Raw genomic sequence first — 14250 nt, forward strand, 5'->3', positions numbered from 1 at the left:
GGCAGTAACGGCATTTTGAAGCGGCCGCTCCAAATAGAGCAGCTTGCCCGCCCATGTTTGTGACTGCAAAAATCCGCTGTCCTTCCCATTAGGCACATGGGTAGACAGTAATCCTGGCCAGCCTAGGAGTGACAGTTGCAGCGCCGTGGAGTGGCACAGCGCCCATTCCAAATCTGCTTGTGCCATTGGTATGTGAATTGCATCGGGCTCCTGGCCAGTGATGGCCACCAGCCTATCCCATCCTTTTCTAATCACTTCCCCTACTTGCTCCAGGCGCGTAACAATACTACGCTTTGGTTGGAGAGGGAGAAATATCCATTCCAAAACCGCTATCACATCTCCCCTTTTTTCTTTTGCCACTGCATGATGACTGCACACACTGAGGTCGCAGATAACAATACAACAAGCCTATACGGCTCATCTTCAAACCAACGAGATGCCCATCGTGATGTAACTAAATCCGTTAAGCGCTGTAAACAAGCCTGTTGTGCCGTAGACAAACGGACAGGAGTAGCTGGATCCAAACCCTTTAATAGGGGGCGAAGAGGCTCCAGCTCCTCGTTTCGAACGCCTGCTATGGCCCTGACCCATTGTAAATCTCCCATAAGTTTCTGTGCATCCCGTAGGGTGTGGACGGCGGTCATCAATGTAACCTTTTGTGGTCTGACCATAGTGTCACTGATGTGCCATCCCAAATATTTCCATGGGCTGGTAACCTGTATCTTTTCTGGAGCAACCTGTAATCCTCTGGCCAGTAACGTATCATGCAAATATTTGCTTTGATCGTGTGAAAAGGGAGCAGCCTGGGCTACTAAAATGTCATCCACATAATGATAAATGATTGCTTGCGGCCATGCTTGACGGATGGGCTGCAAGGCGGCCGCTACGAATAACTGACACATGGTGGGGCTGATACGCATCCCTTGAGGGAGCACGACCCATTCAAATCTCTGACTCGGGGCGGCCTTATTGAGCGCTGGAAGCGAAAAGGCAAATCGAGGTGTATCATCCGGGTGAAGTGGAATTGTGAAAAAAAAATCCTTAAGGTCTACAATCAGAATGTGCCATTCACGTGGAATCATCGTAGGTGTTGGCAGCCCTGGCTGCAGCGCCCCCATTGGTAACATTTGCTCGTTTACCTTTCTTAGGTCATGTAACAAGCACCACTTCCCTGATTTTTTCGGAATAACAAATATCGGTGTGTTCCAAGGACTTGTTGAAGGTTGAATATGCCCGACGCGTAACTGTTCAGCAACTAATTCATGGCCCGTTGCAACCGTTCCTGTGTCAGCGGCCACTACTCCACCCACACTGGTTCATTAGTGAGCCAAGTGAGCTTCAGGGGTGTCGACAGCTTCACAGCGGCCGCTGAGAAAAAAACGAGTCAGGGGTTGCTAAAACAACTCCCCATTGTGTGAGGCACTCCCGTCCCACCAACCCATTGACCCCTTCAGGTAGTGGCAGGATAGTAAGGAGTACCCAGGCCCTGCGTTGCTCAAGGACTAGCTCCGCAGGCTGCAAAGTCACCATGGCTTGAGCTGATCCCCCCACACCTGCAATTGCATCCGGAGACGGATGAACCGGCCAGAGTCTGGGCCAAACCGTGGCCGACATGATCGTAACATCAGCTCCTGTGTACAACAGCAGGCGAAAGTGCCGTTGCTCACCGGCATAATTCACCTGCACCGAGACCATCGGTCTACGGTTCATATTAAGAGTTAGACAAGCCAGCGGGTTGGTGCTTCCAAACCCAGCATTCCCCCGCTGGGGCAACTCTCAAAGTTGAGCAGGATTGGTCAATTCTGCTAATAACTGTGGAAATGGGACTATCTGGGCAATTTTACTTCCCTTTGGTATAAAAATGGGAGGAGTTAGAGTATATGCTACTATCCAAACTTGACCCGTATAATCAGCATCAAGAACCCCAGGGCATACAATGATGCCCTTCAAACCTGCTGAGGAGCGGCCTAACAAAAGGCCCCCCACTCGATCAGGCGGTTGGTGCCACCCTGTTGGAATTTTCTGTGGCATGGTATCAATCAGAGTGATTTCTACTGCTGTTGCCAGGTCGCACCCCAAGCTCCTGGCAGTGGCTGGAGTCCCCCAACCACCGGAGCCGGAGGAGGGGTTATTGTTGTCTGCGCGCGACCCCCCTTCGCGCTCCGCAAGCCGTTTCCCGGCCGCCGACATGCAGCAGAGGCGTGAGTGTCGCTTTGACAGTTCTCACACCACACTTGTGCCTCCCTGCACTGTTTCCGGGTGTGGCCCGGTTTCCCACAGCGGAAGCAAGCCCCAAAGCTACGAGGCCTCTGCTGCTGGGTCGGGCCCTGTAAGGCGGCGGCAAGCGCCCGTGTCTGCTGGGCCACTGCTCCCGCAAGCGATTTGCTTTGCTGTTTAACAGCAGCGGCGACCGCCTCAGACACAGACGCAGCTTGCTGCTGGAGGCCAGAATTAGCTACTCTCTCCAGCATCTCAGAGAGCGTGGCACTCCTAGGCAAGGGGCTTAGCAACATTTTCGTTTTCGTATTCGCATTCTCAAACGCAAAAGCACGCAACAGCTGATCCTTGACCCCCTCTCCGATCTCGTGAGGTGCCTCAATAGACGCCACGAGCTTATTGACAAAGGAGTCAAAGGGCTCCTGGACTCCTTGACGCAATGTAGCCCAACTAGGTGGCCTCTTTTCCATCGGCACCCTCCACAGCGCGTTTTCAGCTGCTTCGGCAGAGGCGTTGTGGAAATCCGCCGGAAACTGCAGTTGTTGAGCAGCGGCAGCGTAAATTCCTTTGCCCATCAGCATGTCCAAGGTGACATCTCGCAGGGGATCAGTTTGTGGCCTCGGCGTGTTGACCACCTTGCGACAGCCCTCCTCCCAATATCGTTCCCACAGGAGAAACTGCGCCGGGGTCAACACCAGTTTTGCCACCGAAACACAGTCATCCGGTGTCATGACATTTGATGCAAACAAATACGTAATCATTTGTCATGACGTCTCTCCATGTAATCCATAGGTAGCAACTGTATTGAGAATTTGTTGCATCAACTTCCACTCGAAAGGGTGGTACCTAGCAGTGGCCTGACCACCTGCATTCGTAATAGTCACAGGGAAGGCGGAGGGAGGACAGGCAGCGGCGGCCTGCCACTCACCCTCCAAAAGGGCATCGCGGATCACCCCGACCACCGATGTTGTGTATTCAAGGGCTTTAATTGCACTCCGCCAGAGGAGATAACAAGCACATCATCCACTTCTCCGGCTTGCAAATTGCTCATGCGCCGAGTAACTTCCTACAACAGATGGTCTGAAGGTCGAGGCCCCGAGAGGCGCGACCGCGGCGGAGGAGGAGGATCAAAGAAGCGGTCCTTCTCCTCAGTTTCCGCATGCGCACTCCGTGACCCAGCTGTTTCCCCTTCATTATCACTATTCTCGTTCTCTGGCAGAGGTGGTGCAGAGGGACGGCAACAGGGGCCCCCTTGGCCTTCGTCCAAACGGGAAGTCCACCCTTCCTGCTCTGCCTGTCTTTGAGCCGACTTTGTCCTAATCTCCACTGCGCTCACAGCCACAGGAACCTCCATTCCTCCTGCGGAGGACGGACTCGCAAAAAGCCGTGAGGGAGTAACTGCGGAGGAGGTTTCCGAGGGGCGATCCCCCAGCATTGCCGATGCGGCACATGCGACCCTTTCTTTCTGCCTGATATTTCTGCAGGGCATTAATCGCTTCCCACCAGGTTGCACCCAATTCCTTCGCAATTTTGCTACCATCCAGAGTCTTGTCCCATAGGGTGCTGCCAACCTCCCGCCATTCGTCAACACTAAATACCAAGGTGGGGTCGCTTAAATGTCCATGCTCCCTAGTCCACTGACAGAGGGCAAGTAACTTCTTAGTAGAGACAGGAGCCTCTCGCTTAGCGAGGAATTCCGTCAATAATTGTATCGCCGCTTCTCGTTCCATCTCTATGGCAAGGATCAGCGGTCTTACGGACACTCGGAGGGCAGCTGCACGGACTCCTCTTTAGTGCGCACACGGCCTTTCGTCCAGCTCTCCTGGAAAGCAGGTTCACGTATGTCTTCGGGGACCCTGTTCGGGCGCCACTTGTTGGAGGCGGGCTTGTGGAATCATAAGACGACCCAATATGAGCTAGCAATATGATCCGTTATTTCAGCAACTGCTTATATACTGTCATAGCTGTCCGCGCGCTCAAGCACCCTGCTGGCTGTATCTAATTAGCTTACTACTATAGTTCACGTGCCGCAAAGCCCTCTGCTATTGGCTGTCCACATATTCGCTGTTCCGTCTCGCTAATCTCTTCATCCTGATTTTACATAGCATTCATACTTACTTCCTCATTACTTGTCCTTCAAGGTGTCTCCAAGGTTACTCCACATAACAAGGCAGGGTTGCACATTTGCATGGTTTGATGTCCATGCTCGTCCAGCAAATTCTCTACAGTACCTGAAACTCACTTCTTCTGCTGCACACCAAGCCAGCATTTCACAGCTCTTCTCGGTGCCGCCAGCATTGGGCACGCAGCGCCCTGTCTTCTGCCCTGTGAGGACAAACACACAACGCTGAACTTCCTGGTAAATGGGGTCCTGCCCAGTGTGCAGTGCTGCACAGATCACTTGTCCCTGCACATGCCCAGCTCTCTGTGGCCCAACATGTCCATGTCGCCAGGGGTGCAGTCATGGTCGCAGCTGCATACAGCACTGCAAACTGTTAGCCCCTGCAGGGTCATGGGGGACATGATGAGAACAGGACATGCACCTGGTAGTCCTACGCTGTGGCTGCAGAGGGGACGGGGCACCCCATGTGCTTCCCCATCTCTGCATAGGTGCCAGCCCTTGCAAGCTGCCTGGGGTAAGCAGCCGTTAAGCGTGCCTGCGGTGGCCCTACTCTAGCATGGCTTTCCTTGGTGTGTCCTCCAGAGTAGACAGTCAACCCTCTTCTCCATTTCCTGGCATGGGAACTGAGCCAGGGGCAGCTGTGCTCACTAGGATTCCCCACGTCTCTGCATCCGCCAGCAAGCTCCGCTCAGTCTCCACACATCTCCCCTCCCGTGATCCCTCACTCAGCAGCCCGCAAACAGTGCCCAAGCCAAGGCAGGCAGGGGGATCCCTGCCACAAACTGGTAGCAGCAGAGGAGAGCTACAGGCACCAACATCACGTCCACGTGCAGCTCCGCACTGACTGTCCTGGGGTCTCTGCTGGCAGCTCCACACATCTCTGTAACCCGCCATCCTCTCCATTCCTCTTCCCAATGCCCACCTCACCTCAGGGCAGGGCTCTATCGTCTGGGCAGGGCTGACCTCCACCCACGCAAGGACGCGGAAGCTGCTCCCGCCCTACGAATCAACCAGCAGAGATGATGCTATTTGTAGGAAGGCAGAGCTATGCTTTGACACAGGGACACGCAAGCGTACGCACATGGAGATGAGACCACATGCATTCTCATGGAGAGTCACGTGTAGCTGTGCACACATACATTTGCACACGCACGCACACAGGGGGCACACACACACTGGGACAGTGCACACAGGTTCACACCTGTGCTCGTACCACCACGTACACATGCCTATTCACACAGGGACATGCAAGCCATGACTTTGCACTGCTGTGGAAAGCACCCCCTGGCAGCACTTTGCTGAATCTGGAGCTGGTTCTGCAGGCAGCACACAGGGCAGAGCTGCTGTCCCACGTACCCAACAGGCTTGAGCCAACCTTTGCTCTTTGGAAACGACCAAATCCTGTCGAGAATGGCAGTGGCAGGGAAAAACTCCAGCGCTGAGTCCTCACACCAGGGTCACCACTATCCCCAAATCACCTGCCTCCTGAAAGCTCCGATCTGCTTCAGTGCAACAGCAAGAAGCATTTTGCCTTCAAAGTCATTTCTCCACGGGTTCTTGCTGCTTTTAATCACAGATTGCTGAAAGCCTGAGGTGGGCAGGAGGTTTGCAGGCCTCTAGTCCACCCCTCTGCTCTAGGCAGGGCTAACTCCACGTAAAGCAGGCTGCTCAGGACCTTGTCCAGCTATGTTTTGAACCTCTCCAAGGACACAGGGCTCCCGCCTCTCTGCTGCCTCTCCCAGGGCTGCACCACTCTCAGGCACAAGAATAGTTTCGTTTCTACCAGTCCTAATTGCCCCAGGGGCACCTCAGGCCAGCTGCCTCTCGTGCCTTCACTGAGCACCTCTAAGAAGAGTCTGCCTCCATAGCCTCCTCCGGGTGCTGGATCACTGTCTTAGATCCCCCTTCATTATCCTTTCCCGAGACAGAACAAACGCAGCTCCTTCAGCCTTTCCTCCTAGGTTGTGTTCTCCAGCCCTGACCATCTTCATGGGCTCTGCTGCACTTGCTCCAGCTTACTGGCAGCTCTCATGGTCCCTGCACAGGGCACTGCATTCCAGATGTGGCCTCACTGTTGCCACCTAGGGGGGATTCATTTGGCTCAACATCTCTGTGAGAAGACTTCTGGGGATAGTGGAAGGCTCCGAGACTCTCTGTGCGAGAGAGGCCATCAAGCAGGTCTGACACACTGGCCAGGTGATGCTGGGTGGTGGCTGCAAGCCATGTCCACACTGGCAATGCTCGAGGCCAGCCCAAGCTCTTCCACAGACCAGCTTGGTAATTTCAAAAGCACTTGGCCAAAACCACTGCAAACTCATCCTCTCTCTCATGGCACCCCTTGAAAAAGCTAAGATCCTGCCCCAGTGCACCAGGCCATCTCCACTCTGGCCACGCAACAGGCCTGGGGCAGCTGCCACATCTGAAAGTGCCCCACCAAAGTCATGCGGTTGCCTCGAAAGACGAAAAGCTGAGAGAGTGCCTCTCCTCCGCCACGGAGCCCAGCATCAAAGGCACGTTCTTCTTCCCGCTTCTCACTTGCAGAGTCTGGCAAGGTTCAATCTGTTTCCCGCAAGCTTCGGGGCAATACAAAGCTGATCTGCCCTCTGCTACAAAAAGCTGCAGCTGGCAATAATAGCCCTGGCAAACAAGGAGGTGAATGTCAGAGCCTCCCCTGACCTGATCTGAGAGTGCCCTCTCCCGCCCTGAACATCCAAAACCACAGAGGCCTGACGCTGCTTGTCAGGGCAGGCAGAGCATGGCGCACCTGCCTGGCTAAGGCCACAGGGCCCTGCCCGGTGCTACGTGCCAAGCTCCCCAAGCTCCGCTGAGCCTGCCGCACAGCACTGCAAATGTGACCTAACATGCAGTCCCAATGTGTCTGGGACGCAGCTATGGTGGCCTCATCGGGAGCCAAGGACAGTGCTGGGCCTGGAGGAGGGAACACGGGAGTCCCCATGCAGGCAGCGGGGACCACCACACACGACAGCTTCCTTTGCTGGGTCCATCTGGATGAAGGAGCAGTTGGGAAGCCCTTGCAGAAAGTCTGCTGCTCATCTACTGCTCCAAGAGGCCACCCAAAGCAAGCAAGACAAGAGAAGAGAAGGGAGAAAGGCGGGTCAGAGCCTCACCTCGGCTGTGTGGGTTGGGGGGGTGTAGAGCGGAGGCGGGGGGGGTGGTTGTGGGCTATGTACACCCCGACATCGCACACCTTGCTTGGTGACTGTGTCACGCCCTTGACTTTGGTGAGGACAGAGCTCTGCGGGCTTGTCTCCCATTCCTGGTAGCCCTTCTGAAGGATGACAGGAAAAGGCGCTATCAGTGATCTCCTCGCCTCTGGGACCCAGAGTGCTGCATCTGTACTACGGGATACTTGGTGGGAACGGTCTGTGTTGCACCTTTTGTATCCATACTACATGATACTTGGTGGGAACGGTCCCTGCTGTAACTTTTGGGTGTCTAGAACACTACCGCTGTGTTAAGCAGAATACGAATAAGTAACTAACAAGGTCCTGGAAATCTGCGAGAAAGAACAGTGAACAGATCCGGTGGCTTCCAGCCACAGAATAACCGTGAGAAACAGTCAACAAGAAGGTCTGAAGTTGAAGAGTAACTCCAAAGTCAATGTGGCCCCCGAAATAAATCTGCACACGTGCGCAGTGTCATAGCCCAGTTATGCAACCGGGGCGGAGTTGGGCTAAACTCCCTGCACTTGCTGGCCCCATGTGCCGGGACTCCCGCCTACCGCGAATAACCATAAATACCGGAATTTTTCCAAAGGAGAGGGAAGTTGCTACACAACAGAGGGCCAAGTTGCCTCCTCAGGAACGCCCAAAAGGATTGTACCTGCCAACTCTCTCTCTGTCATCATGTAGATGATTGGGACAAGCATTGGAGTGGTCCTTCTCAAGATTTCCATTGGGTCGGTCTCTTTGTAAGTATTTATGAATAAACTGCTTGCTGGTGAAGTGTGCGTGCGTGTGTGTGTGTGTTAGTGCTGCCTTGCCAAAGCAGACACTTGGCCCCCGGGAACCGGAGTGGAACAGGTGCTCCCTAGCACCATTTGTGGGCACCAGCACATGGGGCTAGGAGGCACAGGGCTCTGCTGCTGTTTGAGGTATTTGAGGGCAGCAGGCAGGATGGGAAGGGCTCTGCTCGGCTACTTTGTTCACCAGGCACGTGTCATCCATCTCCTGCAGCTCTGGAAGTCCCTGGGATCTGGCACTGCAATGCTCCAGCGGCGCCTTCTCTTTCCTATCCCTCTGCTCCACTTCCAGTCACGCTTCCAGGAGATCATGGTATGGGGCAATATGTGGGCAAGGAGGTAATCTCAGAGCCACCAAAGGCAGGCAGAGTGGACAGACAGCTAAGAGAGAGCTGCCACACTCGCCTTGCCCTGTACAGCAACACATGCCCACGGTCTCTGCGGTATCTCCCACAGCCTGCAGGCATGGCCCCTCCATCACCTTGTCCCAAGCAGCTTCTGGAGAGCATAGGCTCCAGCATAGCTGCTTTGTGGCACAGGAGAGGGTGGAGGTGGTGTATGGAGAGTCGTGCCAGGGCAAGCACGAACACCCTGCTCTCTCTGGCTGCCAGCAGTACCTGCTAATCTGGGCTTTGCACAGCTCAGGAAAGGTGAAAGCATCCCAAAGGCAGGGATGGGATGATGCCAGCGTCAGGTCCTAAGTGCCACAGAGGAGCCGTGGCAGCCACCTGCAAATAGCCAAGCTGCTCTGCACAGGCAAGCAGAGCGCCCCAGCAGGGCAGTCTCAGGCGAGCCAGCCTCCCTGGCCTGGGATTTGCACCTCACGGCTACCTTGCCCGTGCAGGGCAGGCCTTTGCGGTTGGCAGAAAGCACAGGCAGAGCTCTGCCACCCACTTCCTTCAGCAGCCAAGCATTACCCATCTCCTGCAGACGTAGAAATCCCTGGGATCCAGCATTGCCAAGCTGCAGTTGTGCTATCCACAGGTGTGCAGGCCACGTGGGAAAAATGGGACAAGGCTCAGGGACAGCACCCCTGCAGGGGTCCCAGTCGGGGGCGTACAAGAAAAGTGGCCCTTAGAGCAGGATGTGAAGGGACTGGAGCAATGGGACAGGGCACGGGGAGATCACCATCAGGGTAGGGCAGAGACACTGCGCCCCCCGCCTCTTGCAGCACTATGGCTTTAGCTGAAATCGCCTTCCCCCTCTCCCAGCAGAGGCAAGAGAAGCTGCCCTGGCAACTTGTGGGGCTGCGCAGGGGCTGTGTGCGGAGCAGGGATAAACCGTGCGGCAGCGATGCCCCACCGGGAGGCAGCAGCTCCCAGCCCCGCACTCGCCTGACCAAGTAAAGCAGGACGAGGAGCTGCAGCGCACGGTGCCTGGTGCCGAGGTGCCCGTTCCTCACCACCATCACCTGTGGGGTGGAGTAGCTGCACAGCGCCCACAGGCAATCCCGGGCACCCATTGCTGGCGTGATCAGCATGGCACAGCACGGCATGGCACGGCACGGCATGGCACAGCTCGGGGAACCACTGGAGCAGTAAGGACTGACCCCCCACCCCCACCCCACCACCAACGACGCCCCACAGCTGCCACACAGCCCCAGCCCAGCACGGACGCAACCCCTGCTGTGCCATGGGGACCACGGTGAGAGACGGGCATGGTCAGCACGGACGCAAGTGGAGAAGTCTGGAGCTGGCACTCACAGCACAGCACCACGGGTGGGGCAGCAGGCAGAGGAAAGAGGCTGCAGGCAAGGGATGGGGGCTGCAGGCAGGGGACGGGGGCTGCAGATGAGGGACAGGGCTTGGAGGCGAGGGAAGGGACTGGCAGGCAAGGCACAGGGCTGCCAGCAGGGGACAGACAGAGGCTGCAGGAAGGGTTGGGGAGCAGAGGTAGGACATCTGGTTGCCAGGTTCGAGGAGAGGAGAAAGGGGCGATGCAGGCTACAGGACCAAGAAAGTAGTGGGTGAGCTGTGTGTCGAGCTCCTGTTCACCAAATGTTGCAGGGGAACTGGAGTGACGCAGTGAAACTGGTGGCAGAATGGGTTAAAGCAGGGAAAAGGTAGCTCTTCCTTGTCTGGTGGCCCTGAACTGGAGAGAGTTGCTCCACAGGAGGTGGCGGAGGTACTAGCAGGGTTCAGACAGAGTGGAGACATGCATGGCAGAGAGATGCCAGCGGGAACTCGTCAGAGCCATACCCTAGCAGCCCAACTGCAAGAGGCGGGGTGCCAGCCTGGGATTGGGTCCAGGTGTGCAGGTTTTGAGGGCTCTCTGCAGAGAGCAGCTTCTCCTCCTACCCTTGCCACTGATGAAGCCTTTGGGCTGGACAGCAGTATGAGCATGCCAAAGTGTGATGCTGCTGGAGCGGGGATTGTGGGGAAGGTGGTGGTTGTCATAAGTTACTCTCTTGAAGGTTAATTCATACAGAGAGTTTGTTAAATCATGTGAACAATTTATTTAATTAAGTAAGCAGCCACAAGCAAAACAGCGCTGGGCGGCCGGGGAGTCTCAGCTCCGCCAACGGCGCACGCCTCCTTCACATACAGTCCCCTTTTTATAGTCTGCGTTGTAATCTCCTGGTGCGTTTTGCGCATGTGTGAGTTGCTGGGGGGGTCGTCTGAAGCTCTCTGGTGGTCGTGGAGAGGAAGGCCGTGGTCTTCTTCTGTCTCTTTATTTTGGTTTGTCTCCTTGTGAGTGATCACAGGGGTTTACTTATCTGTTGTGTTGACTCCCTTTTGGGATGCTGTTCTGTGAGAAAATTACAGGCGCCTGCTTATCTTTTCTTTATCCTTTTACCTTCAAAACCTCTGAGCAGCTTGTTGCTTACTTCAGCTCTTCATAGTCCTGCAAGATAGCTAGGGCCCCGACACTGGTTCCACAAGGGGTCATATAAGCTTTTGTGCTTACCATAATTTATTTGTCTGACACCATGTCTCAACCCTGATTGTTGTAAAACCTCCTCCTCCCCCTCCATCAGCTTATTCCTCCTTCTAAACAATGAACAAATAGTTACAATTTATTACAATCCCTCCTTTTTCTTTTTGGTTACTTATTTTGTTCATTGAATTCCTGGAGCGCCCGGCGACTCAACGCTAATGCGTCCGCATCATCGTCTAATTCAAGTGATCCATACTTAGCACGTACCAGCATTAGGTGTACAGCTTCTAGGCGGCTTTTTACAATTGCCATTATTTTATTAAAAATACATGGTCCAAAAGTTAATGTTATTATTAACAGTAGTAAAGGCCCTGCTATGGTTGACAACAAGGTGGTGAGCCAAGGTGAATGATTAAACCAGGATTTATACCAGTTCTGTCGAGCCTCATTTTCTCTTTTTCGTTTTTCTAGACCCTCTCGGAGTTTCATCATGGTATCTCTTACCACTCCAGTGTGATCAGCATATACACAACACTCCTCTCGCAGGGCGGCACAAAGCCCTCCTTGTTGTAAAAAGACCAAATCTAATCCCCTACAATTTTGTAGTACTACCTCTGAGAGGAATCTAACTGATTTTTCTAACGCCGAAATGGATTGCTCGATCCTGGCCAAATCTTCGTCAACTGCGATACGCAGAGAGGTGAACTCTTGGCTTTGTTTTACTAGCGAGGCAACTCCAGTACCAGCTCCTGCAACCCCTAAAACCATTAATGTGGCCAGGGTTACAGTTGTGACTGGTTCCCTCTTTTCGAGATGGTAATCTGCTACAGTGTGGTGACTGTATATATATTCCTCAGAGTGGTATAGAATCCTTGGTATAATTATTACCTGTACACAAAAATCATGAGACAAATTTAAGAGTTTTAATGATAAGCATGGAGTGACTCCTAATGATGAGCATGCCCACCTCGTGTTGTTGGCCGGAATTAACCATTGGTGTGACTGGTCGCTATCCTCTAAGATGTTACAGAGACTGCCCTTTCCTCTGGGGATGGTACCCACACACCTACCGCTTCCAGATACCTGGGTTAGTGTTATCCCGATTTCTTGTCCCCAGTGGCATTGTGAGGGGTTACTTTCGTTCGAGTAGACGGGATCGCCTAAATCTCCGATGGCCTCATAATATGGGGGTCTTATGTTAATACATAACCAGCAGCATCTGGTTATATTTGGATTTGTTTGATTCAACACTCGATAACTAGCATCTATGACTTTCCATATGCTGTTCCCAGATGTGATTCTATGTTCCCCTGCAATGGTGGGGACTACATCTGTAGGGAATGATCCTATTGCACTATTGGGAGGTGTTGTAGATAGGTCTGGCCCAAGGGTTTTTGTAGGTCGGGCCTCTAGGATTCCCTTTGACAGTATGCTATTTGGTCCGACTGGTTGGGAAATCTTGGCCTCCTCTTTTTTTATCAGTATGAGGCCTCCCCTATCAGGTCCGTGTGAATAGAATCTAACGCTCCACATTTTCCCTAGTAACCAGCTGATATCTTCCGGCTTGGTTACAGTTAGATACAGAACCTTGCAAATCTCCTCGTTCCTATAATGTCCTGTGTATCCCAAATTTTGTCCTCGCCATCCTTGGCAGGGATCTGCTCAATGACTACATCCTAGCGGTCCATAGCCCACTTCTAAGAACTTGTCACGACCTGCCCCAGGATTCCAGTCTGTAGCAATGGTTTCACAGCCCCAATATGCACAATAGTATTCATTTGGATAATTACAATACCCCCTTCCCGGGTTTGAGCTCGGACAGAAGTAAAGTCCTGATCGGTTGAAACACATTGTTCCTGTAGGTAGGTTACACGGTGTAGTGCGGAAACTAGGGGCACCTGCTGTCGTTACTTGCTGTATAATCTGTTGATCTTCATATCTAATTAAACTCAACCGAAAAGGTCGATGGGGGTGGTGTGGTTGTAGGATACCGCAGCTGACCATGATAATAACTCTAATTCCCGTGTACCGCAAGAGATAGTCGGGGCCCATTTCTCCTAATGTTATGTTTTACCTGGCCTCTTAACCTCCCCACCGTCTGCACTCCTCTGCCTCGCTTGTCAGTTCGGTTGCAGTGAACTACAAGGTATTGGTTCTTCTCGGCAGCAGTAGTGTTCTTCAGGGGAATCTGTTAGAGAGCCTTTGTCTAGGAGTGGGGCCCCTTCTCTCATTACGGTACATGGACAGGGGAAATAATACTTATCGAGTCTGTTTAAGCATTAATTTTAAGTCGGCGGAGCCTGGAACCGCCCTCCACTCTTCTCCCAGGATCGGTCCTTTCACACGGCTGGCATGAGTCCACCCTTTTTCTGCAGTCCGAACAGCTGTTTCTGTAGTAAGCAAAACAACGCAGGGGCCTTCCCACCGAGGTGCTAATGAAGTCTCTTTCCATGTTTTGATTAGAACTTTATCTCCGGGCTGTACTCGGTGTATGGCTATATCTAATGGGGGTCGCTGCACCACTAGGCCTCTTTTCTGTAACTCTCTACGTCGGCTCATTAACTGTGTTACGTAGGGCTGTAATTGAGCATCTTGTGAATTGGGGTGGTCAAGAGGCATCTCTAAATCATATGGCATACCATAAAGCATTTCGAAAGGCAAAAGCCCCACATCAGTTCGGGGCTGCGTTCGTATGTTTAATAAAGCAAGCGGTAAGCATTTTATCCAGGACGCCTTAGTTTCTAGCATAAGTTTTGTTAACTGTTTTTTAATTTCACCATTCATTCGTTCTACCTTTCCAGAGCTTTGAGCTTTCCAGAGCTTTCCAGGCTAACTGGACGCTAGCCTGCCTTACCACTTCTTCATCCTTTCCTGCTATCAACAGATCAGCCACATACTGTACTAACGTCACTCCCGGCACTTTATTATAGTCCTGCAGAATCTGTTCCAGGGCCTGTCCGAATAAATTTGGGGATGCAGTAAATCCTTGAGGGAGGACAGTCCATCTTAGTTGCTGTTTTCTATGGGTATCCGGGTCCTCCCATTCAAAGGC

This window comes from Rhea pennata, unplaced genomic scaffold, assembly GCF_028389875.1.
Source record: "Rhea pennata isolate bPtePen1 unplaced genomic scaffold, bPtePen1.pri scaffold_40, whole genome shotgun sequence".
Taxonomy (NCBI): Eukaryota; Metazoa; Chordata; class Aves; order Rheiformes; family Rheidae; genus Rhea; species Rhea pennata.